A 26,541-nucleotide genomic window follows, 5' to 3' on the forward strand; every position below is an offset into this window, starting at 1 on the left:
AACATATTTTTGAAAAGCTGAGAAAATTCTCTATATTTTGCTTTTTTGAACTTTGTTGATACGACCCTTAGTTGCTGAGATATTGCCATGCAAAGGTTTAAAAACAGGAAAATTGATGTTTTTTAAGTCTCACCCAAAAAATCCATCATTTTCTAATGTCGATATCTCAGCAACTAATGGTCCGATTTTCAATGTTAAAATATGAAACATTCGTGAAATTTTCCGATCCTTTCGAAAAAAATATTTTCAAAATTTTTAAACCAAGACTAACATTTTAAAAGGGCGTAATATTGAATGTTTGGCCCTTTTGAAATGTTAGTCTTGACTTGAAAATTTTGAAAATATTGTTTTCGAAAAGATCGGAAAATTTCACAAATATTTCATATTTTAACATTGAAAATCGGACCATTAGTTGCTGAGATATCGACATTAGAAAATGATGGATTTTTTGGGTGAGACTTAAAAACATCAATTTTCTTGTTTTTGAACCTTTGCATGGCAATATCTCAGCAACTAAGGGTCGTATCAACAAAGTTAAAAAAGCAAAATATAGAGAATTTTCTCAGCTTTTCAAAAATATTTTTTTCAAAATTGGGCAAACATGTGCACTAATTTTAAAAATTGAAAAACTGCGACTATTTTTAAAAAAGTCACCAAAAAATGGATTTAACTTGAAAACGGTGCACTTTATCATAATTTCACTAGAGTACTTTTTGATTGCTAATTTGATTTTACACCGAAAAATGAAGTTACCAAATTTTTGCGACCGATATTTCGATTTTTTGAAAAAATCAGTATTGATTCAAAAATTCATAACTCGCTCAAAGATTTTTTGCACAACTTGGAAATTTCTGAAAAGTTGGCATTTGATGTCCTCTAAAACATATAAAAAAAGTGTTTTTTTGCAAATCAAGTTTTAGTGACAAAAAGTTAACTAAAAAATCACCAATTTTTTTTTACCGTGTATAATTTTTTTTCCAGTGTAGTCCGTATCCATACCTACAACTTTGCCGAAGACACCAAATCGATCAAAAAATTCCTACAAAAGATACAGATTTTTGAATTTTCATGCATAATTTTTGTATGGACAGCTGCCAAATTTGTATGAAACATTATATGGACAAACTAATGATGCAAAATGGCTTCTTTGGGCATACCGAAGGCACCAAAAAAGTTTCAGCCGGATTAAAAAATACAAAAATTAAAATTGAAGAAAAAAGACCGATTTCGTAGAGAATTGCTCAAATAATAAATAGGTTAAAAGAGTTTTCATAGTGCAAAAAGTGGTTTAAATTAAACGATGCAAGTTTTTCATATTTAACCGTCTTACACCTTTGGTAGCTCCAGTGCTTCATAGATTTTCAACTTCAAACTGTAATTTCTTAAATACTACTTAACAAATTCATTTTGCATTTTTTAGATTTGTTTTCGTTAAAAAACATATTGCACTTTGGATGACTTTGGATAATCGAGGCTTCGGATGATCGAGTCTGGACTGTATTATGGAAATACAAATCAATATCATTTAACTATTTCCTCTGACTCTGATATAACTCTATTTCCGCACCTCAAATTGCTTGACTATCAATTAATTTACGAAAATTGCTAATTTTGCATGCACAGATCAACTATAGTTATGCAACTGCAGCAGAAGCAGCAGCACCATTTGCATTAAAATTGGACACACGAAACACGCCCCACACAATGATCACGCGCTTATTTACCGCAGAAATGCTTCCTTCACAGTTCGGAAACGTCGGTTATCAAAATGATTTTGTTGCGCATTTTCAACCGTTTTGGTGGATAAACAGTGGGAAGGAAAAGATCGCGAAAGCAGACTTAATTTGCACATTTTTTTTCATTGTGTTTCGGAAAGATGCGACCAGGTGTCGGAAATCGTCAGATTTATTTTAGCTTGATGTCTCTCTGATTAGGTAGATACCGATTTGGGTTATTAAAATCATTCCAGACGGTGGGATTTCCATGGAAGACTGCTTTCTAAGTGATTTCTATTCGAGAATGCATGAATAAAATCATATAATGCAAATTTAGTCTTTCTTTCTTACTGAACCCTAATTTGTCAAATGATGCCCCATTTAGAGAAAGAATTTGCGAGGTTGTCCTTGATTGCTGGGAATATTTAACTAAAAGTAACTTTCTCTATCGCTGACTGTGAGTGTGAACAAAATGCCACCCAAGTGCCTAAAATCGAAGAACCAACAGCACGTGAAGCCACTTTGCGGCTCCAGTTCACTTTCCGGTGTGGGAACAACCCGCAGCCCTTCGTGAAAAGTGAAAACCATCGTTTAGAGCGCCCATCATCAAAGATGCCTTTGCAAAATAAATGAAGTAATAGCGAAGGCGCCAATGTTGCAACATAGCAGCCAGCATTTAAAATATTCACGTGCACCACATCATGGCATGCTTTTCCAAAACAAACGAAAGTGCAAATTGATCTCGACTGGCAGCACTGCTGTTAAGGGCATACTAGGTGTGAAGATGGCGGCAACGACGCCAACTGTCAAAAGTGATTTAGGTGCGTGTTTTGGCGTGACATTTCCCGCGTTAATGGCGAGCGGAAATGGAAAAACGATGTGCTGCTGGTACATGACTTTTATTTAAAGAAAGATTAGGATCACACTTTCGCTATTGTGATGCGGGAAGTACTATAACGTCAAAATGTTTCTCAACAGAGAACCTCCAGTAAAAGGTTTTGATTGATGTGCATTATGTTACCTCAAATGACCACAGCCTGCTAAGATTTTCAGATCAGATGTTGAACATCTGTACCAGAAGAATTGAACCAATTACGTCCGACATTCCCAATTTGGTGTGATGGTAGATCATGAAGAAGCTTGTTACAATTCCACATCTTCAGAGTAAAGTTGAGCCGGGTTGAGCCGCACAAAGAATTTCTTCTAATTATCTCACCCGTCAGACTTTCGGCTTACCAAAAGAGGCCGTTGAATGTGGTTTATGGTCGCTCATGTAGAACAAATTTCGGTGCGGAGAAATGGCCACAGCCCGCGATCAGCAGGGGAGGAATTTCTAAACCCCCCATTACAAATTTTGAGTGCGTGGAGAATCGAGACGTGGTGGAGAAAGAAAAGAGGCAGCTTTTGATTGATGACTGTTATAAGTTGTTTTGGGTTGATGTACTTTTGAATGCGCAAGTATGATGAATGAAAAACTTGTTCAGGCGAGTGAGTCACCTCAAGTTTGAGAGAAGGAAATAAGTTTAATGTTTGAATATCACCATCATTACCAATATATTATTGAAATGAAAATAACAGTAAGCAATACGCAGTACAACTTATAACACATTTTTCCCTGTTGCTTTTTTTAATTTTTTTCGGTGGGATCATGGCTTATTCTCAACTTTTCTTTTAATATGAATGAAAATTATATCAGAAAATTAATCTTTCGGGTAATCATAAATTTTGCTTGCAACATAACTATAAGATAAGCGTAACAAGCAATTTATAACACTTGACACTTTTTATACCTAAACCGGGGTGAATTTGACAGAATTTCAATTTATTTTTGTTATATTTTCCAACTGATAAGGTTTGTCTCTATTATCGGTAAAAAATTTCAGTAGTGATTAAAAAAATTATTGCGTTGAAGATTTTAATGGTGACTCTGTAAGTGGATGTTTTTCTTGTAAAAATTTAAAGTGATCAAAATAAATCAATCAGATTTAAAGTGATCAAATTTTATTATTACTACAACACAAAGTTTGCTGCAATAGTTTTTTAGAGAAAAATAATGTTAATATTTTACTAAACAAGTTTATAATTTATAAAAACATTATAATTTTTTTTGTTTAGAAAACATGTACATTTTAGTTAAAATTGATAAAAAGCTGGAATTTTACAATTCTCTGGTATTTGTATATAAACATATCAATTTATATTGCATTTTAAACTGAATTCGAAGCACCGAGAGTTTCACATCTCATGACATTCGTTCTACTGAAAATGCATTTAAATTTTTAAGATTTTTTTCGACAATCGAGGGGCAAAAAAATCCAAAAAACTTAAAAAAATTAATGAAAATAGAAGTAAAATCAACTGAAAGCAATCATGCATTTTTCTGCATTGATAATCATGTTAAGCATGTTTGGACTGGATTAAAAATTGAATTTTTATGAAATTCCAACGTACAGCACCGAAAAACTTTTTTTTTTTCAAAAAAAATAAATTTTCTTCAATATTCAAAAATTTTGAAAAATTATGATTGCATAATTCAAAAATATCTGCAACGGCCTAAATGGATGGACACAGTCTTAAAAAAAATTATACAAATATGTATTGAATCAGAAAATGTATGTAAATTTGAATGCTTAATTTAAGGAAATTTATGATTTTATTAAAGCTATAAAGCTTAAAAACAACTTAACAAACCCCTAAACATTTAAATTAAAAACATTTTTGCCAATATTATTCACATTATTACACCCTTCTGAATTTCTTCTGAAATCATAAACATTTCATGTTTTTTTTACAAATTTAAACTTAGAGAATCCATACAAAAAAATCCTTTAAAAAACCAATAATTTTATCAATTTATTGACGATATGAAATTGTTTGACAAAAGCATGCCGTTAAAAATTGAGCTAATAATTTGAAATTTAGTTTTTAATTTGTTCGAACCCTCCTTGACCTCGACCATGGCTGAGGGACAAAAACTTGAATTAAAATTTATAGTGCTTTTAGTTTAAAAAGAAGTATAACTATGTAATATCTTTCTTTATTAAGAAAGACAACAGATTTTTTTTGGAAACAAATAAAGTATTTGATCTTTTAAATAAATTAAAAATAGAGTTGATAATGCATGATAAATTTATTGAAAATTCAAATTACGAAAATTTTATTTTTGATATCAAACCAGGGGGCATTTTTGTTTTAAACTTCAAAATATCAATGGAAATTTAAGTGAAATACGTTGAAATAAATTTAAAACGCGATTTAAATAGGTTTATTTGAAAATCATTAAAATTTAAGTGAATTTTGTTTTTAAATACAGCAAAAAGGTTTATTTTCGCTAATTTTTTTCACCTTAAATCTTTATGAAAAGTAATGATTGCAAATCAACTGTACGAGTATAATACATTTTAACAACAATTGTTTCATCGAAATCTCGGATTTGTTTTTAAAAAGACGTTAGAGCCAATGGAAAACAAAGCCAATAGTAAACATCTACACGTCTTTCAAGTGTCTCGAACTAAAAATGAATGAAATCTGGAGTTTTTTTTATTTTAAAAAAAGGTCAAATAAACCAAATTTCCAGTTTTTGCTTTTTGAGTATTTTTGAAACCGCATTGAGTCAGGGGTTTTAAAAAACACCCAAAAAGCAAAAACTGAAAATTTGGTTTATTGGACCTTTATTAAAAAAAAACTCCAGAAATTTTGTTACAATTTGGTGAAAAACGAATATTAGTGTTGGAGGTCACGGTGGCCGATTTTTTTTTAAATTCTGGCTTGAATTTTTTTTTAAATATTTTTCAACATTATTTCAGTTGAATCGGTTTCATAAATAAGAGTGGTATGATCAAATTTAAGCTATTTGACTTGGAGAAAAAATGTTCCTAAAAATAGCTAGGTCAAAAGAAAATTTGGATATTAAATCCTTGACAATTTTTCACAAAAGTGTTCCGCGTGTAAGGGGTGATTTTCGATAAATGTTGTCTTTTACATTTAATGATTCATCGTTGATAAAGACGCGTAATTTTTTTTTCAAAATAGTTGTATGGCTTGAAAAACTACCAACTTTGAAAAAAAACAAAATGTTGCCAAACAAGTCAAACAACCAAATTTCATACACAAAATTATCATCTTTTATTGAAACATTTAAATTTCTCGAAAAAATATAATTGCTAGCACTTTATATGACCACAACATTCATGTTTAAAAAAAATCTAATAAAGTGAGTTTAAAATGAGTAGCGGTAAAAACTCGTACCACATTTCCCCAAAAACACATGTGATCGCCGTATCAAAACCCGGTTACAACTGGTCAAATCACCCGTAAAACCTCACATTTGGTAGCAACCGAAACAAGAAAACAAATTAATCTTATTTGCCAGCTTGCCGCTGCGGCAACAATCACTTTTTAAGATCGACATTTCTAAATCCGTATAAAAAAAAACCCGTTCAAATCTATACCACACTGCATTAAACCCGCACCTTAAAATAGGTGTAACTAATCGCTCAAAAATACTGTCTGTTGTCTCTGTGGGACATCATCACTGTTTCGTTCACGGCTTGCTGCGGTTTTCCCCCTTTCCAATTAGGAGCTCCCCGAACAACCTATATTTTAGTTCCAACGCCCAGTAGCCCGGTGGTCACCGCGGTCATCGCATGGCCTACTAAGCCAAACTCCCCAGACGAAGAAGAAAAAAAAAAAAACGGTTTCCCGTCCCGACTTCAGGATTTCCCATAATGCACCGCTGCGCGTCTGCGTCGACCCGACTCTTTTCTCCGCCGTCAAAAAAGGGCACAAATTTTATTGTTTTTTTCTCGACTTGCAACATACCTTCAAATTGCGAGATTCAGCGCCTCCCGAGGTTAAATTACCGACTTTTTTTACACACTGTTAATCGTCTTCACTTTTTTAAACCCGCAGGAAAAAAAAATCACTGACCAAAGCATTCAAACGTAAGTCGAAGGCACTAAACTGGTAGACGAAACGAAACAAAATAATCCAGTTGAAATTGGAGCATGTTGGCCAGCGGCATTTAACCTTGTTCACTGTTCAAGTTCCATTTTCGCGCCGTTTTACCAAATAAACTCTTTGCCGACACTTGAAATCTTCCTTTCCCCCCCGTCCTTCCTTCTGGTCCGTACTAACTCAGCGTGTATGGAAATCTCAACTTTGAAAACACCGTTTTGCGAGTCAACCTTCCCCCTGGGCAGACAACTCTATTTTAGCGTGCAGAGGCTCTTCTTTATCACTGTTGCGTACCGGCAGAGTTGTGTGTACGGTACGAAACGTACGATTACCGTTGAGTATTATTATTACTTTTATTGTCCGGCTCTGGACGGTTCTTTCACTGCACGAAATGTTTCGTTTTATTAATTTTTAATTTCTCTTCGCCACTTTTTCTCTTCCTCTCACTTGCGGCTTCCTTGTTTTCTCCTCCTTTCCTTGAACAATTTTGTTTGCTTCTAATATCACTGCGTTTTCCACACACTCACATTTGCTGTTTTTTTTTAAATTTATTTCTATCTTCTTAACACGTTATCTTTTTCCACCTCTTTTTGGTTGATTTTAAATTTCTTCTTCTGTTATCGTCATCAGGTACACATCGCTGGCACACAACCAACACTTGCTGGATTTTTGGAAAGAAAGAAGTTGAAATCAGTTTTTCGTTTTCTGGGAGGAAACCCCCATTTGAGCACTTGATCCCCAAAAGGGGAAAAATGTCAGAGTGACTGCGAGAGAGAAGGGAATGAAAATTGGTCTTCTCGTGATGGTCAGGTGAACTGGCAAGTGGCCGTTAGGTTGAGGTTTCTATTTTTTTTTGGTGCTGGGGGGTTTAGCAGATCGTGTGGAGCTGGAGGTTCAGAATTTGGATTAAAAGGTTTTTGATTGAGAAATGTGGGTTCGTGGGCATCTTCTTAGAGAGTAGGTTGGACGAAGGCAATCAGTCATATTTGTTTGTTATAAGTTTTGAGCGTTTTTTTTTTGTAAGTTTTGAGCGTTTAACAGTAACGTTAGATTTTATAGAAAGGTGGATTTCTGAAACATGACTGACAAATCAAGTTAGTGACTTTTTATGGCTGTTGAAAGATTAAGCCTTTAAGTTTGTTTACGAAAAAAATGCTATATTTTTTGGATTTTTTTACATTTTGGTTTTGGTAAAACAAAACAATGTTTCTGTTAAAAAAAAGATCTAATCTAAGAACTAATTATTGAATTTTGAGATAAAAAATTAACACTTTACAATTTTAAAACATCTCTTTCGATTCAAAACAATTAGTTACTTATTAAAAGTTTTGTCAAAAATATAAATATTTTCGAGTATGTGAGTGGTTCGATCAAATACCCGCTGGACGGCAGAGAAATTATGGCAAAGTATTATTGGTATCAGATTTTGTTTGTGATGATACAGCTTATATCTGTCTCGGGTATTTTCAAAGTATTTTTTATTTTAGAAGTTCATATTATTTTATTTAGAAGTTCAAAGGAGTTCTTAAAAAAACCATTTTATTTAAAAAATCCATATCGTTAGGAAGGAAGCTACGTAATTCTTAACTTTTCATGATTGAAAACTCGACTTTTAAAATGCCAAATCAAGTTTCCGAGAAAAATGCGTTTTAGATTTCGCCACCAATTTCTTGTCAAGGAAATTTTCTTATAAGAAAGGCATATCTCATTTTTTTTCCAGAAGTAAATTTCAAGTATGCATTTACAAATAAAATATTTTTTTGTAGTATATTTCTCTCAAAATGAATAGAAAAATAAAGATTCAAATGGAATTTGCTATGAAGAGTTTTACAACAATCTTGAATCTTAGCAAAATCTGAAAAATGGGCGGTTGACTAAAGATTGCAGATTTCACTTAAATCAACTCCCAGATCTTTTTAAGATTTATAGATATTCTTCATTTAAAATTAACAAAACACAAACTGGCTCAGTCTTTCAGTAAAAATAAGTTATTTATCAATTTAAGGCCTTTGCAAATATTTTTCAAAGTTTTTGTCATTCCCCCCCCCCCCCCTCAAAACTGGTCCGAAAAATCAGAGGGCAAAAATTGTTTTTTTTTTTCAAAAAACTTTAAAATTTCAATGGAAATAGAGGTTACATTCAAAAGTTGAAACTGTGGCTTGTAATTTCAATTTTTTTAATTTTTTTTTACTTTAAAAAATATTTGCAACGGCCTTATTTAAAAAATCATGTGTTTTTTTTGTTCATTTTATTTCATATATAGGTATATTTATTCTTTTGTGTGACCAGAAAAAGTTTTTTTTAACAATTAGGATGTTTCTTGAAATAAATAAATATATTTTAGTTTTTCTACCAAAATACTTAAATTAAATCCGAGTACAAAATAATAATAATAAAAAAAAACATAATTTCAAATAGGCTCTTTTTTTAAACAATTCAGACGTTTTTTTAAAATAATTATTTGTCTTTGATTTTTTTTAATCCGAGATCAAAATAATAAAATAAATTGTATTTCAAACAGCGACAGTCTTCAGACATAGATAAGTTATTTTTCATGTTATCTAAAAATATTGTAAATATTTTATTCCATTATATTTCACATCTATATTTTTTTTCTTTTGTTTAAATACTAATTATTTACATAAATCCAAAAGCACGGAAAGTTTGTTTTAATATTTTTTTTAATTAACTGTAGGTTTTTTTTCTATGGAGAAAGGCTGGTACAAATATCATTGTAAGCGCCAAAATTAAAAAAATAAACTAAAAGCATCACATTATCTTTCATTTTTACATTATTACAGTTATGCCACTGTCAAAAAAAAATCAATGAATTTATCAAAATATACATATTTGATAAATTTTATGCCTTTTCAGGCTTGTGGTCTCAAAATTGTAAATTTGTAAAAAACCCAAAAGTGCTCTAATTGATTAAAAATAAATCGATCAGTGTTCAGTGAAAGTTTTCTCGAGGAATTTTTAAAACATGACATAAAATTTGCATTGGCCTTCTAGTTTGATAAAATATTGTTTATGAACAAAACAAGAGAAAGGTTAACAACTTTTAACCAAATGTTTGAAGTACTCTTAGGAGGTTAACAACTTTTAACCAAATATTTGAAGTACTCTTAGGAGGACAAAAATTTTATTTGAAATTTGTCCTATGACCCTCAATTTCTCGCAAAAAAACATTATTGCTTAAAATTCCAATGGTACAATGTAAAACGTTTATTTTTGTAATTTTTATTAAAGAGGCACTTTTGAGCTTTTTACGACAAAATAATTTTAAGACAAAAAAAAAACAAATTATTCGCTCTACAGCAGGGGTGCTCAAAGTTTTTGGAGGCCGGGCCAAATTTAAAGCTCAAATGAGCTTGCGGGCCAAATATACAAAAAAGGTTGTTAAAAAAATGAATTACGTTATTTTAATGTAAAATATTACATTTCTGTTATTTAAAAAAAAATGTGTATTCAAAATAATAGAAACCACAAAATAACTGGTTTCTATCGGTATTGTTGATTTTGTTGTTTCTGGTATTTGAAAAAAAAAGTTTTTAGCTGAATGTACTTGTGTTTTCAAAAAAAAAAAAAATTAAGTTTTGTTTTTATATTTCGAAAATGGTGGTGACATTACATGTTGAACAATTCATCTATAAGTTAAGTGTGGCTAATGAAAAACTTTTAGAAAATGATGAAAGCTTCCGCATAGTTAACCTGCAATCATTATATTCAAAAAAAAAAAAGCGAAACAACATTTATTTATTTCATCGAAAATTTACTAAAATTCATATAAACCCAAACATGCTCAAATGATTTTAAATGCAAAGGAATGCTTATTTAATTAATTTCAGCTAAATGCACTTAAATTTAATTTTTTTATGTTTTTTGAAAATATATTTTTGCTCACGGTTTTCGAGCCAATTTTTTAATAATGGTGGAGGGGTGGGTTGATCGACGAAAGCTTTGTTAAATATTTGCTGCAAACTTGATTCTCAGATTTCCACATTTTGTCTGCCTGAATCAGTTGATAGTCAATCAGATTCGTTATCTAACTGTAATGAGTTCGAATCCCTAAGGAAGTACAATGTAAGTTTGAGGGTCAGTTTATAAAAGGGTCAATATGACTTGCAAATTAATAAAGAAAACTTTTATTTTTGCAACTATTACAGAATTCTACCTAAAACAAACTTGTACGTTTTTTTTGATATTTCTAAAAATGTTTGATAAAAGTTTTGACGATATTTACTAGTTTCACTCACATTGAAACGTGTGAAATTGTTTTAATTACAAAATATTTGGAACAAATTATTTCCTAAATAATATTAATAATATCAGGCTGGTACAAATATTTTTAAAAGTTTTTGTCACCCCCCCCTTCAAAATTGGCCCGAAAAATCAGGGGGCAAAAAAAATATTTTTGCAATAAACTTCAAAATTTCAATGAAAATTCAAGGGCAACCAGCTGAAATCAAATTAAAATACATTCTCCTGCGTTTAAAATCATTTTTAGCATGTTTGGGCTTATTAAAAAATCTTAAGATTTTTTGAAAATTTTCGATGCAAAATCTTTTTTTTTTCGATACAATTTTTGTTTTTGTCAGATCTTAGATTTTTTGAAAACTAATGATTGCAAAACAACTGAACTAGTGTAAAATGCATTTTAAAACACTTTTTTCATTTAAATGTGAAGATTATGGCTTGTTATTTAAATTTTTATATTTTTTTTATTTTTTTGCCCCCCCCTTGACCTCGACCAGGGCCGAGGGACAAAAACTTTTTTAAATATTTGCATCGGCCTTATTAATAAAAAAATAAAAAAGATTAGCATAAAAAATCTTAAAATAAACCCTAATTTTGAAAAAGTATAAAATCACTTTACAAGTGGTCAACGGGCCATTTTACATGATCATTCAAAATGGGTCCGCGGGCCACAAAATATCACCTCGCGGGCCACGTTTGGCCCGCGGGCCATACTTTGGGCACCCCTGCTCTACAGCATTGTCTTGGCGTTCTCGATTGCGAGATCCCTTCTCGAAACTAGGTGTTCGAAGGCTTGATTGTTGAGGCAATTGCAAACCTCTTTTTAAAACTAATTTTTCATCCACCCCGGGATTAGAACTGACGACCTTTGGATTGTGAGTCCAACTGCCTACCAGCGACACCACCCAGACAGGACCCAGGGAGACGACTCCTACACCTGGATTGAGCTAACGACGTAACCTCTAGGTTAGACCGGGGCCAACATTTACTTCCCCGTCCGACGGAAGGCGTGGTCAGACAAATCTCGTCTCGAAAAATGCCACCACGTGCATCCTTATATATTTTTTTTGGCATGGATTTATTGATATTTTCAATTCTTTTCACAGTAGTACAACCGAAAAAAAGAAAATTTGGCATGAAATGTGTTGTTTAGTTTATTTTTACCCTTCCAACTACTCGACCTGGCCCAGGGCCGAAGGACAAAAACTTAAAATAAAATTTGTGCTAGCCTTATTTTATTTCTAATTCCAATCCAATATTCATAAAGCCTTTACATCATGCTTCAATACCTTTGATAGTTTAATACCAATTTCTAGGCATTTTTTTCTAAAATTCAAAAATTGCTGCCGAGAAAATTCAAACTGTTTATTTTCACCTGAATTTCAACAGAAATTAGAAACGTTTTTTTTAAATATATTTAATTCTTGGTGAGGGTTTTCTTCAAAATGTACCTTTAAAATAGGATTAATTCACGAGATATTGTAAAATCTGAATAAAAACTAAATACTTTGGCTCAATGTCACCATCCTAGTCAATTCAGATTTTCAAATAAAAAAAAATCATTTCAATATAATGCAAAATATGGAAAAGGTTCATCCAGACAATTCTTACAACTGAAAAAGGCAATTGATGTTGTTTCTCAGTGATGGGACAATAAGGTAGTATTTTACCAATAATTTTCAAAAAAATTAAAAAAATGTAAAAAATATTATCATAAATATTTAAATAATGAATTATCGTACAACCAAGCAATAAAAAAAATACAAAGTTAAGTATGATTTTTAAGGGACAACATTGTCTGTCTATTTTCTTTAAGAGTATTGATTTTTTTAAGTTTTATAAAATGTCAAAATACACAAATATATATGAGAGTAACACATTACATTCGTTAGTTTGTTTATTAACGTTAAGCATTCGTAATTAAATCAATCGTCATACAAATGAATCGAATTGGCTTGAAATTAAAAAAAAATTCACATCATTTTTGAACAGTTTGCTTAATAGTGCTTCATAAAATAAAATAAAAATGATTCAATTTTCAAAGCACTTCTTACCAATCACTAAGCTATAAGGTAGTTTCATTTTCCAACTCAATTGCATCACCCATTGCAACCGCCTCCTTCAAATTTGTCACACTCGAAGCGCAGGCGCACAACTCGCGTGCAACTTTTCGCCCAATTATTTCCCAGCCAGCTTAATTTCGTCTCGACCTTGTCGAACTGCTTCACATTCCTCAATCGAACGCTGCGAAATCACACTCTGCCGTGCACAATTCCAATTTAATCCTTTCACGCGACTTGAGTGAGTGTGCGTGCAACTGATGGTGTCATTACCGGCCAGTCCTTCACGCCTAAAGCCAGTTTTTGGGGGCCACATCTTTTCACCACCAAAATTCATTCCCTTTGCTTTCTCTTCCTTCGAAACCACCTTGATATATCTTTTTGGCTCAAACTATTGCACAATCGTCGACTTCTGCTCCTTTTGCTTAGTTACATAGTACACGCTGAACTTGTTTCACTTAAAATTATTACACATTTTTGCACTTCTTTGTTTTGTTGTTTTTTTCTCAGTGCATCACATCGCATAATTTGGTGCAATAACTCAGCAGCCCAAGCAGACGTGCGAAATTTCACTTTCATGAGACAATTTTTCTTCCTTTTTGCTGCTCCAAGTCACGCCAGCGATCGCCGTTTTGGCGTAACCATTGCCGCTGCTGCATTGTGGCGTTCGTTTTTCGCCGATGGAAATTCTTTACGGTTCACTGATCCTGCAGCTTCCTCGCACACACACTGGTTAGTCAACAGCTCGCACGAGATCGTCATAACTCGTCAAACACACACGTACGTACGCGATCTTCCCACAGCGATAGTGCACCGCGATTAGCTCACTGAACACCTCACGATCGCAGGGTTGTTCCACCTTGGGTGATCCCATCCCATGCTGATCCCAAGCGATCTTCGCACGCAACGACCTCCTACACACAATCGCTACCGAATGCAGTCCGCCGATGTCAAAAAGGTTTTCACCCTGAACAACGCGCGAGGAACGTCGAGAAAACGCGTGCCACCTGGCGCAGGTTCTGGAACTATACTGAGGCGGCCGCGCGAACCTCGGAACCAGTGAACCATCGCGACCGCCACCGTGTGAGGACACCGCGCCAAGACGGCGAGAGATCTTGAAGAAAGAGCGAGAGACTCTCACTCGACGAGTTCGCGAGGCAAGTTTGTTCGCTCACGTGAGCGAGCATCGTCGATCGCTCGCACTCTCTCTGGCCGTTTTTGTTTTGATCGCGACGTTCGCAGCGAAGCTGCTCGATTCGAGCAGTCAATTCGATCGCGATGTGAGGAATTTTTTGTTGCAAAATGCAGCACTGGTGGAGAGCGCGAGCTGGCTGCGCTCACAAGTGGGGAAAGCATGGTTTGAAGTTTTGGCAAAGTTGTTTGCGATTTTACGATTGTTTTTTTGTTGTTGTCGGAATGGTTTCGATTTTATTGGATATTGTTGGAAAAACGATTAACGAGCAAAAATGCACGAAAGGAATGCGAGCAGACGTGGTTAAGGTGACGAGATAATAATTGAAACTTAAGTCTTTTTCTTGAGGAAAAGAAACAGTTCTCGGATTAGTTTTCAAAAAGACGTAAGAGCCAACGGTAAGCAAAGCATTTTTTGCTTCGGTATTCGACTTTCTCACGAAAAAACATATTCAAAAATGCTTTAAATTGTTTATTTATGTGCCCCGAACTAAAAGTTAATGAAATTTTGTTACAATTTGAAGAAAACCGAATATTTGTTTCGGAGGTCACGGTGGCTTTTACGCCTTTTTGAAAACTCAACCGAGAGTTTAATCAAGACTTCATGTCTGAATTTGCTCGTTTGATAAATACAAATATTTTCTATTATTATCTAAAAACACTTGACATTTTCGTTACTAATCCGACGACCGCAAAGATCGAAAGCTCCGAATTTCATTAAAAATGCATAGCGCCGATCACAATTTGCAAACTCTGTCCCCCCAAGCTGATTTATGTTTCTTTCCACCCCACTTGTAACGGATACTGCAACATTGACATTTTCGCCAAACCACCGTCATCCAAGCAACCTTCGCGCATGTCACTTTCGCTTTTGACGTGAGCGCGCGTGCACTCTTGAAAAAAAGCCCGACTTTTTCCTGATTTCGGCCATAAAAAGTAGTCAATTTGTTGCGGAGCGCTTCGTTTGGATGCATCTTCTCTTGCGCGTGATGCGCCCCGGCGAAATTTGCATAATCAGCTGCGGGCTCGCCGGTCGTCGTGAGGCCATAAATCCACAAAACAAAACCGGAACCAACGGGTAGTTGGCGATCATCGCCACCCACTAAGGAGGAGTAGGCTTTGGGAAGGGGGCGATTTGTTTTTATGACTTTTGGGAGTACAGTGCAGACCCGATTATCCGAAGTTTGATTATTCAAAGGTTTGTATGGGACCTCGGATATTCGCATCATGAACAAAAAATTATTTTCGCTTTTAATTTCTTACTTATAACATAAAATTCGAGTTTTGTGTCCAAAGCCTTCGGATAATCGAGTCTTGGGAGGTTCAACCGTGAAATTTTACCATTTTTCAACAATTCTCTTCGAGTACACAAATTGTTGAAAAGGTTATGATTCGAAAAATAGAATTAGCATTGAAATTAAAATCTAAAAGTATTTTTTTTGAAATTTGGTTGTGAAACTAGGTTTTAACATTTCAAAATCCATGTAAATCTTTCAAAACATGAATTGAAAGAGATTTTTTGCAAATTTATGAGTTTTAACTTCATTTTACCAAACATATAAAGTTATTTGGTTTAAATAAATGGATTTTATTAAATTTAAATACTTTTTAGTATAACTTTTGTTAATTAAAGTTTCAAGTTGGCAAAATTGCTTTAAAATATTCAAGGCAAGGCACCTGCAATGGAACAATACAAAAATATGATGTTTTATTAGAAAAAGTATTGATTTTCGTAGAGTGTCTCGTTGTTCCCCAGCTGTCTCATTGTTCCTGACATGTGCGTCTACAATGAGACAGTTGAATAACTCTGGCTGTAGATGTCGGATCGATCTCATATTTGGTCAATGCTAGAACACACTAAAAGAAAGAAAATACAGCAAAAAGTTCATTAAAACATGCTGATGAAAAAAATAGAAAAATCGTTGAAAGTTGAAAACCAAAAGTGTCTCATTGATGACTACCCTACCCTACAGGAAAAAGATTTCTTGAAAAAAATATTTGTTTTAAAATACGAAATTTGCAATCTAAAATGAGTTAACATCTATTTTACATTTTGAAGGTCCATTTTTTCTGAAAACGTTCAATTATTGATATTTCAAAATTACTGCATGAAGTGATAATTTCAATCTGTTGAATTTGTTGGTTGGTGAGATAAAACATCTTCAAGTTATTTTATGGGAAATTTTTTTTTCCGTGTTATTTTTCATAGTTTTTAAAATCACCATTCAATCGTTTTTCAATGTTTAAAAATTAAACTTTTGGAATGTCGTTGGCAAACTGAAAAAAAAATAAATCAAGCGAAACATAACTAAATGGCTTAAACAGTTAATTTGGACGTTTTTAAATGTTAGGCTTGTTGATAGTATTAAAATTATTTCTATTGAAAGAGCAAAAAAAAAGTTTCATTTTTTAGCATTGCGAATCGAATCAATAGTGTTTGTGATATCAGTTGAAAATTAGATGCACTGAAAAAAAAACTATTTCTTAAAGAATTTTAAACTTTGAGAGATTATATCTATGCAACCGGGTGTCCTAAAAAATCAAAAAGGAAAAATGAAGGAAATAATCTCAAAATTATTTTTTTTAAACCAGCCTATAATTTTTGTACAGTGATCAAAATTCCATTATTAGATTTTTTTTGAAGGTTTAGCCCTCAATGGGTCAAATGGTAAACAATGCACCTATTTTTTTATTTTAGCCTGAAAAAAATAATTTTAACCTGAAAAAGCCAATAACATAAAATCATAAAATATTTTGAATGTCCATTTGTTATGTTGATATTTCCCAAAAATCATCACCTTTTCAAAAAATTAAATCTCTGGTATTAGATTTAATCTAAAATAAAAAAAAACTCTTATTTTGGGAATTTTACTTTTGATTGAAAAAGTGAAACAAAAAACGGGATTTTTTTCGCGTATTTTTATTTTCTGAAAAGTTTTTTTTGAAAAAATATCTTGAATACCTTGGATTCAAATCAATATTTGAAAAAAGAAAAAATACAACTTAAATTTTCGATGCGATGCGATTTTTTATATTGTAAGGTTCAAATTAATTACAAACCTATCTGTTTGGATTTGAGATTGACCGAAGCTGTTCAGCAAGGGTTTCATAGAATTTCGTAACAGTCATTTACGACACCTTTAAGTTAAGTATGGCTAAAAAAATCGTCGATAACCCTTGTTACACTCCCAAGGTAATTAATCACTTCCCATCAAGCAATTTCATCAAGCTAGACAAGCAAAAAATTGCATCGACCATTTAAACCTGCGTAATTAAGGCAAATCCACAGAAAAAAAACTTGGTAATCAATCCGGCTACCGTACCCAGCCAAAACAGTGGAGGGTCATTATCTCGACCGCGACAGGGTTGATTAGAGTTGGGCGGGAACTGCCACCACCCAGAGCTGCTGCGGTCAACTCTGTGTGTGACACAACGACCGATTGGACAAAGCAGCAAGAAGAAGTAGAAGAAGAAAACAAAGTTTGTCGAAAATCGTGGCCTTTGTTGATATCACACGCTCGATTGCGCAACCGTCAAATGGTGCGCGCAACAATAGATTTCAATCGTGCCAGGCGACGAACCCGAACAAATACAGTTAAACCTCGCATATGCACCTCATATGGGGGTTTCTTATGCGAAGCACGCATATGCGAGGTACAGGGCTTATGGGATTTTGGCTATATGGGAGACATGGGCTATATTTTTATAAAAAATCAACTAAACTATACAAATTTATAGTGTTTTGGAATCGTTATGAAGTCAGCTTTACAGCTACACCAAATTTACATGGTTAACGATGTTCTAGGTCATCCGAAACTTCGTCAAGTTAAGGCCTATGTGTTCAACGCCGTACAAGTATTAGGTAGGCGATTTGACTGTGGTTTTTGACCACAGGTCATATCCGGATAACCTCAGGGAGGTTCAGGGACTAGTCTACCGATATGTGGTGATGTTCTGGGTCTTCTGTAGAGTCCCTGAAGGTACGTCCGATGGGTCTACCGCCGTAACACGGCAGAGGTCGGTGGTTTTTGACCTCAGATCATATCCGGATAGCCTCAGGGAGGTTCAGGGACTAATCTACCGGTATGTGGTGATGTTCTGGGTCTTCTGTGGAGTCCCGGGAGCTACGCCTGAAGGGTCTACCGCCGTAACACGGCAGAGGTCGATGGTTTTTGACCTTAGATCATATCCAGATAGCCTCAGGGAGGTTCAGGGACTAGTCTACCGATATGTGGTGATGTTCTGGGTCTTCTGTAGAGTCCCGGGAGCTACGTCCGATGGGTCTACTGACGTAACACGGCAGTGGTCGGTGGTTTTTGACCTCAGATAATATCCGGATAGCCTCAGGGAGGTTCAGGGACTAGTCTACCGATATGTGGTGATGTTCTGGGTCTCCTGTAGAGTCCCGGGAGTTACGGCCGATGGGTCTACCACCGTAACAAGATACAGGTCAGAAGTTTTTGACCTCAGATCATATTCGGATAGCCTCAGGGTGGTTCAGGGACTAGTCTACCGATGTGTGGTCATTTTTTGAGTCTTCTGTAGAGTCCCAAGAGTAACGGCCGATGGCTCTACCACCGCAACAAGATAGAGGTCGGAGGTTTTCGACCTCAGTTCATATCCGGATAGCCTCAAGGAGGTTAAGGGACTAGTCTACCGATTTCTGGTAATGTGCTGGGTCTTCTGTAAAGTCCCGGGAGCTACGGTCAATGGGTCTACCGCCGTAACAAGGCAGAGGTCGGTGGATTTTGACCTCAGATCATATCCGGATAGCCTCAGGAAGGTTCAGGGACTAGTCTACCGATGTGTTGTGATGTTCTGGGTCTTCTGTAGAGTCCCGGGATTACCGTCAATGGGTCTACCACCGAAATAAGGCAGAGGTCACTGGATTATCCGGATGTTTTGTAAGATTTCGGGAGCTACGGCCGTTGGGTCTACCACCGTAACAAGATAGAGGTCGGAGGTTTTTGACCTCAGATCATATCCGGATAGCCTCAGGACGGTTCAGGGACTAGTCTACCGATGTGTTATGATCTTTTGGGTCTTCTGTAGAGTCCCGGAAGTAACGGCCCTGAGGCTATTCGGATATGATCTGAGATCAAAAACCACCGACCTATATCTTGTTACGGCGGTAGACCCATCGGCCGTAACTCCCAAGATCTTACAAAAGACCTATCACATCGGTAGACTAGCCCTATAACCTCCCTGAGGCTATCCGGATATGATCTGAGGTCAAAAACCTCCGACCTCTATCTTGTTACGGTGGTAGACCCAACGGCCGTAGCTCCCGAAATCTTACAAAACACCCAGAACATCACCACATATCGTTAGACTAGTTACGGTTGTAGACCCATTGACCGTTACCTCCGGGACTCTACAGAAGACCCAGAATATTACCACACATCGGTAGACTAGTCCCTGAACCACCCTGATGCTATCTGAATATGATCTGACCTCTATCTTGTTACGGTGGTAGACCCATCGGCCGTAACTCCCGGGACTCTACAGGAGACCCAAAACATCACCACATATCGGTAGACTAGTCCCTGAACCTCCCTGAGGCTATCCGAATATGATGTGAGGTCAAAAACCACAGACATCTGCCGTGTTACGTCGGTAGACCCATCGGACGTAGCTCCCGGGACTCTACAGAAGACCCAGAACATCACCACATATCGGTAGACTAGTCCCTGAACCTCCCTGAGGCTATCTGGATATTATCTAAGGTCCAAAACCATCGACCTCTGCTTTGTTACGGCGGTAGACCCATCGGTCGTAACTCCCGGGACTCTATAGAAGACCCAGAACATCTCTACATATCGGTAGACTAGTCCCTGAACCTCCCTGAGTCTATCTGGATATAATCTAAGGCCAAAAACCATCGACCTCTGCCTTGTTACGGCGGTAGACCCTTCAGGCGTAGCTCTCGGGACTCCACAGAAGACCCAGAACATTTCCACATATCGGTAGACTAGTCCCTGAACCTCCCTCAGGCTATCTGGATATGATCTGAGGTCAAAAACCATCGACCTCTGCCTTGTTACGGCGGTAGACCCTTCAGGCGTAGCTCCCGGGACTCCACAGAAGACCCAGAACATTTCCACATATCGGTAGACTAGTCCCTGAACCTCCCTGAGGCTATCCGGATATGATCTGTGGTCAAAAACCACAGTCAAATCGCCTAACTCATACTTGTACGGCGTTGAACACATAGACCTTAACTTGACGAAGTTTCGGAAGATCTAGAACATCGTAAACCATGTAAATTTGGTGTAGCTGTATAGCTGACTTCATAATGATTCCAAAACACTATAAATTTGTATAGTTTAGTTGATTTTTTATAAAAATATAGCCCATGTCTCCCATATAGCCAAAATCCCATAAGCCCTGTACCTCGCATATGCAACTCTTGCGACAAAACCGAATCAGGTGGAATGACTCGTATATGCAAAGTTGCATATACGAGGCGCTCTTATACGAGGTTTAACTGTATGTCAAAGTTTGGTTTGGTTGTGTGTTTGCTTGAAATGCATGTAAACTTTGGTGTGCCACTTTGGTGGTCTTTTTAATTTTCAACTGCGAACCGATAATATCAACCACATCCATTACGGTAGTCATGTCCCAGTTGTAATAACCATAAACAATTTCACGACGACACATGTTCCGATCGTAGCAAGCGAGTAAATATGACCGTAAACCACAATTAGGGCTACCGGGTCGACTCGGAAAAGTCGCCAACCGCAGCCTACTACAACATTCAGTGGGTCCACTTTCTCGCGCGCAAAATTTGAACAAAACGCGGCCTACTACCACGCTTGCCTGCCCTTACGCGAGTCAGAGATGCGCAAAATCTGGCAATTCCAATTCTAGATCTTGTTGCGATTCTCCGCGCAAATTGCGCGGCTTGGCCTCGTCTTATCGTGTATCGCTTAGAGTGGCCAACCACAGCAGCAGCAGCAGCGGATAACGGACAAGGTTCCGCAAGTAAACCACCGCTCAGCCAGTGGCCGCCGAGGAGACCCCCGGGCAGATGTTTTATTCATGAACTCTGTGCCCCGTTCAAGTCGTTTCGGACAATAAACGACCTTTGCGGGCTCGGAGATTTGGAGGCTTAACTTTTATGAAGAATTAAGCCATTACGCGTGAGTTACTCGTGAAGAGTACACGAGACAAGTTGGGGTTAACAAAGTGTCAAACAATGGCACTTTTGCACCGTTTCACGACATTATGTGAAATGAAACGTGTTGGGTATTAAGTTTTGTTTGTTTGTTTGACTTTTGGGTGCAATTAGGGCGTTATGGCTCTCGTAGGGCACATTAGAAATGCAAAGCGCGTTGGAATACAATCGAATTAGCACCCATTTAGTGAGTTATGATTTGTTATGAACTTTGAAGTCGTTAACACCAGTGAAACGATGCAACAAAGTGCACCCACACAAACATCTCTGACATAAAATGCGGATATCATGACACTTTTTGACAGCCTTTTTGACGTTTCATGCAACCTAACCGCTCGTTATTCTTCCAGTTTTCGAATACGCTGTGTCGTTTATACTTCACCAATACATTTCACTATTGGTAACTGATTTGATAAAGAAAGCATAAGACTATGACAGATTGACATTTCGACGTCGTCGTGCTATCTTGTCGCACCCGCCATTTCGACGTTCCGAAAAAAACATGTTTCAATGTTTGACCTTGAATAAAGAAAAACTAGAACACGCAATGTAAACAATAACAAACACGTTTTGTTTGGCTGACCATTCTGTGCATTGTCCCAATGTTTGGTTGAAGTTGGTTACCGGAGTCCCGAGTTATAATTACAAATGTTTACGGTAATCAACTTGTACGTGCGTCAAACGCGTTCTGACCTGAAATCCCTTTGGACAGTTGTCGCACTTCCATCAATTTTCAGGGAGAAACAAGATAGCACGACGAGATTGAAACTTCTTCCATATGTAAAGTGACAACGGAGTTTTTTCGGTTTTTTTGAATATCTCAAGATGGAAATCGAATTTTGGGGATCTGTGAAGGTCAAAAGGTGAGGCATTGTGAGCTGCACAAAAAGGGCGTTCTTAACTCAATTTGGCCCAAAATGCACGTACGACAAGTAAGCACGACGGCGACGATTTGATAGGCAAAATCAAAGAAAGTGATTCAAATTACAACGTTCACTAACAATCACTTGTTGGTCTCCCTCGAGACCCAGTGACCCTGTACCCAGAGGTTCGGTGCAACCTGCCGTAACAAATCTCGCAGTCAAAAAGCCTTGAAACTTGTCGAGGCTTTGCGCTGTGTGGCGAAACAAATTTGATAAACCATAATTTAGTAAGATCGGCAAAGTCGGGTCAACGAGAGAAAGTCTCGAATTTCAGGTCCATCCTTCACACTTTCGGTTTGTGGAACCTTAAAAACAAAAACATAACGACGTCACGCGATCTGCAAATTTGGAGCGAATCCAATGTTGTTGTGCTCCGCGTTTTGTGAAGAAATAGCCACGCAAGGAGGAGAGCACAAGAAACACAACTTAGTAGGTTACTTGGACGCTCTGCAGACTAAAGGGGCGATGACAGCGCCTGCTTTGTTTGGCAATCTTCCAACTGTCAAACGCTGACCATAGCGCACAAATGTAAACAATGCGCGCGCACACGCTGGAATTTAGGACACAAATGACAATGCAACGTGTGCGGCACGTGTTGTTCAGCTTTATTCAAAGATCTATTCAAACGTCTTATTGTTCGCCCCCCGGTTTGGGTAACTCAATCTGACCGCAAAGATGGCAGGGTCCAATTTGCATGTGCACGGCAAAAAAAAACAACAAATATGACGTCTGAAAGAAGAACGCGGCCGGTCATTGTTCGAACTGGAATCGCTTATGTAAATAAACGTGACCAGATGACCAAATTTCACCTGGCGGTGAAAAAATGTCAGCGAGCCACAAAAAAAACAGAAACAAAATGTCACCGCGTATGACAAATTGGCCCCGTGGCGCTTATCTCACGATCGAAGAGGCAGGTTTCGATTTCCATCGCAGCAGCAAAAGGGCGTATCAAAATGAAACAAAAGGGCGTATCAAGAGTGAAATTAGTGTTTTGTTATTTTGGGACGGGGTCAACTGGAATGACAACCATTCATAATGGGGACCTTTTTTGTTGGAAACAATGATCTATCAATGCGTTTGTATGGCCAAAAAGAGCAATTAATGTTGTCAGTTTCATTAGTATTAGTTCCGAATACTGTTTCGTTTGGTACGGAAACATCCAGGGGCAATTTAAATTCCACCTTAAAAATAATGGAGACAGAAATATTTACGAGCGATTAGTCACGTAGTGAATTTGGAAGATTTATAGAGACATTGAAAATTGTACGATGGGATCTGACGGTGAAAAAAGGTTTGTGAAAAGTGGTGAAAAGAGGCACCACAATGTGTTCTTTCCCGGGCAGACGGTAATAACAAAATTCAAGCCATTTCAATAACAAATACTGTTAAAATAACAGAAAGTGTTATGGAATCTTCTTGAAAAATCCATTATTGCATAAGGCTTTAATAATAGTTTATGTTATCATCACAAAATTTGTTATTGGTCTGATATTGGTTGAGAGCCAACACAACTTTGGAATAACATTTATTTATGGAAGAATACTTCCAACTGTTATTGGGATGATCGGATTAGTTGTCAAAATAACAAAAATTAATAACAAAGATTTGTTCAAAGAATAACTAAAAATGTTATTACACTGAAATAAAAAAAAGTACCAAATTCCTAAATTCTAGGAATTTTGGCTCCTTTTCTAATTTAGTAATCGGGTTTTTTGGATAACTTGATAAGGAAAGGAGGCAAAATTCTTAGAATTTAGGAATTTGGTACTTTTTTTTTATTTCAGTGTAGTCTGTTATTACAATAACAATCCAATAACAAAAAAAAAAATTAATAATGACGACGAATAACAAATCTTGTTATAAATAACATAAAATTTTATTGCCCTAGTATTTTCAAACAACAAACAATGTTATTCCCAAGTTATTTCCGTCTGCTCGGGTTTTTTTTATTATAACTTTGTTGAGCTATGTTACGGTATGTCTACGCATCCTTCCTCCCCTCTTGATTCTTTGAAATGTTATCCGATTACAGAATTTGTCACTGCGGTTAATGCAACCCAGAAGGCCTGGCCGCTTCAATTTTTGCAATAACGTCATAATTCGAATTCCCGGACGCTTCGGAACCCGGAAACCTCATCTTTTATTATCAATTATTTGGATATAAGTTCGCAAAATAAATGTCTAAACTGTGTTATTTGATGAATGCTAACATCAACTTTTATTTAAAGTTTGTTTAAACGCTGTAGTTAATGCCAAAACAATTAAATTATATTAAATTATAAGTTTACCAAAAATGTGAAACATTTCACTGAAATATTTCATAGGCGTCCGAAACACCGGAGGGCTTTTGTTAATTTGATTTGGTTAACCGCGGTGGATTTTCTTGAAATAATTCGAACTGTCAAAAATCCACCAAAGCATCTACCGGTGGATACTTTTCTACCACAGATTTTTGTGCGATCAATGTGGTAGATGCTTTGGTGGATTTTTGACAGTTCGAATTATTTCAAGAAAATCCACCGTGGTTAACAAAAATCAAATTAACAAAAGCCCTCGGGAAGACAAAGAAGAAATTTATGGTTTTGATTTCGTTAAATTCTAGCAAATTTTTATATAAAATATCGATTGTTTTGATGTTAACACTATCAGTCCAAATTTGTGCGATTCATGAGCAAAATCGAGTGTCCGGAATTAGAATCAGCTTTTATCAGTGTCCTGGTTTCGAAGCATAACAAGTCATTTTAATTTTAAAATTCTGATGATTTTTTTAAAGACATGTTTTGCATGCATTCTTTTAAAACTGACTGTTGATACTACATCCTGATGGTATTTTTACATTTCCAACTTGTTACATGATTTTTTGCCAGCTTCAACAAAATTGAGATGGTACAAAGTGTCCGGATTTCAAATCATGACGTTACATTTTCGGGGTTACTTGGGGCATAATGTAACCACAAGTTCTTGCATGATGCTTTCTTCAGACTAGCTGCACTTGTTTTCGATTATACTAGATTTAATTAGATTTTTTTTATTAGATTAGATTAGATTAGGATTAGGATTAGGATTGAACTAAAAAAATCAAAATTTCGGATGATCGAGGTTTTGGATTAGGATTAGGATTATGATTATGATTAGGATTAGGATTAGGATTAGGATTAGGATTAGGATTAAGATTAGGATTAGGATTAGGATTAGGATTATGATTAGGATAAGGATTAGTATTATGATTAGGATTAGGAATAGGATTAAGATTTGGATTAGGATTGAACTAAAAAAATCAAAATTTCGGATGATCGAGGTTTTGGAAAATCGAGTTTGAGTGTATTTATTTTACCCAAAAAAGTTGATAACTTTATAATACAGCGGTAAAGAACTGTTTCTCAACATTTCATTTTCGTGACACACATTTTCGCCACCAAAATATTTCGCTCATCATTAGCCAAACCAAACATAGAAAACGTGTTCAAAACAGTGTGGATGGCACTCCGCAAACTCGCAAACTTACAATTTCGATTTCATTCGATATCGCTAAATGAAAAAAAGTAAAACCACGCGCGAAATTCCACGCGTCCATTATTCAATTGACACCGAAAAAAACACAAACACACAAAAAGAACAATAGCAAACAATAACAACCACACATGTCATGTGTGGGCAGAGATGTGTGCACTGGTCGTAATCAAACCCGTAATTACAGCGTGATTTCACTATCACTTGCGCGTGCGCGGCCCGCGTGTAATCGCAAGACTTTTTCATTTTCAAATATTTGCTGCCAATTGCGCGCCAAAATTATCGAAGTTTTTCGCAAGACGTGAAACTTACCGCACCCCTTGGTTGAATGGTAGAAATCGAAAGTCTTCTTTATTGGACTCTTACCTGTGAATGAAAATAACAAAAAAAAGTGAGAAGAGAAAGATGAAAAAACGATGAGAGTGGGGTTGAAAAGAAAAGTGAAATCTAATTAATTAGAACCAAGATATTTATCTTTTCCGTTTTATTCGACTGCCAAACTTTTTTTCTTCTCTCCCCTCACTTAAATTTTCCCGTTTATGGGTAGAAAAATTTGAAAATTGGAATCGCAATTTTGACCGATGAAAGTCGTTATGATGGGGCGACATGGCGCTCTGCGCAGTGTTTGTTTAATGTTGCTAAGCTTTTCATTCATTCAAAAGCTCACGATAGTTATTTCAATTATTGATGCTTGTCTGGTTGCTGGGGCTCATCAGTTCACGAGGCGCAGTGTTTGGACGAAGAAAGCAAGT

At 36.0% G+C, this 26,541-nt stretch overlaps 2 protein-coding genes across 3 annotated transcripts in view; both read right to left on the bottom strand.

Annotated features, from left to right (window-relative positions):
* Nucleotides 1-13,999, bottom strand: part of LOC120417386 (uncharacterized) — a 74,419-nt gene extending 60,420 nt beyond the window's left edge. Inside the window, exons 1-2 of the mRNA XM_039579405.2 lie at nucleotides 13,356-13,999; nucleotides 6,537-7,332 (exon numbers count right to left, since the gene is read on the bottom strand). The gene's annotated coding sequence lies outside the window, so the exon portion shown is untranslated. The remainder of the gene's footprint in view (nucleotides 1-6,536; nucleotides 7,333-13,355) is intronic.
* LOC120425839 (uncharacterized) overlaps nucleotides 1-26,541 on the bottom strand; it is a 144,177-nt gene that overhangs the window by 10,825 nt on the left and 106,811 nt on the right. The window lies entirely within an intron of this gene.

Source organism: Culex pipiens, chromosome 3 (assembly GCF_016801865.2).
Source record: "Culex pipiens pallens isolate TS chromosome 3, TS_CPP_V2, whole genome shotgun sequence".
Lineage (NCBI taxonomy): Eukaryota > Metazoa > Arthropoda > Insecta > Diptera > Culicidae > Culex > Culex pipiens.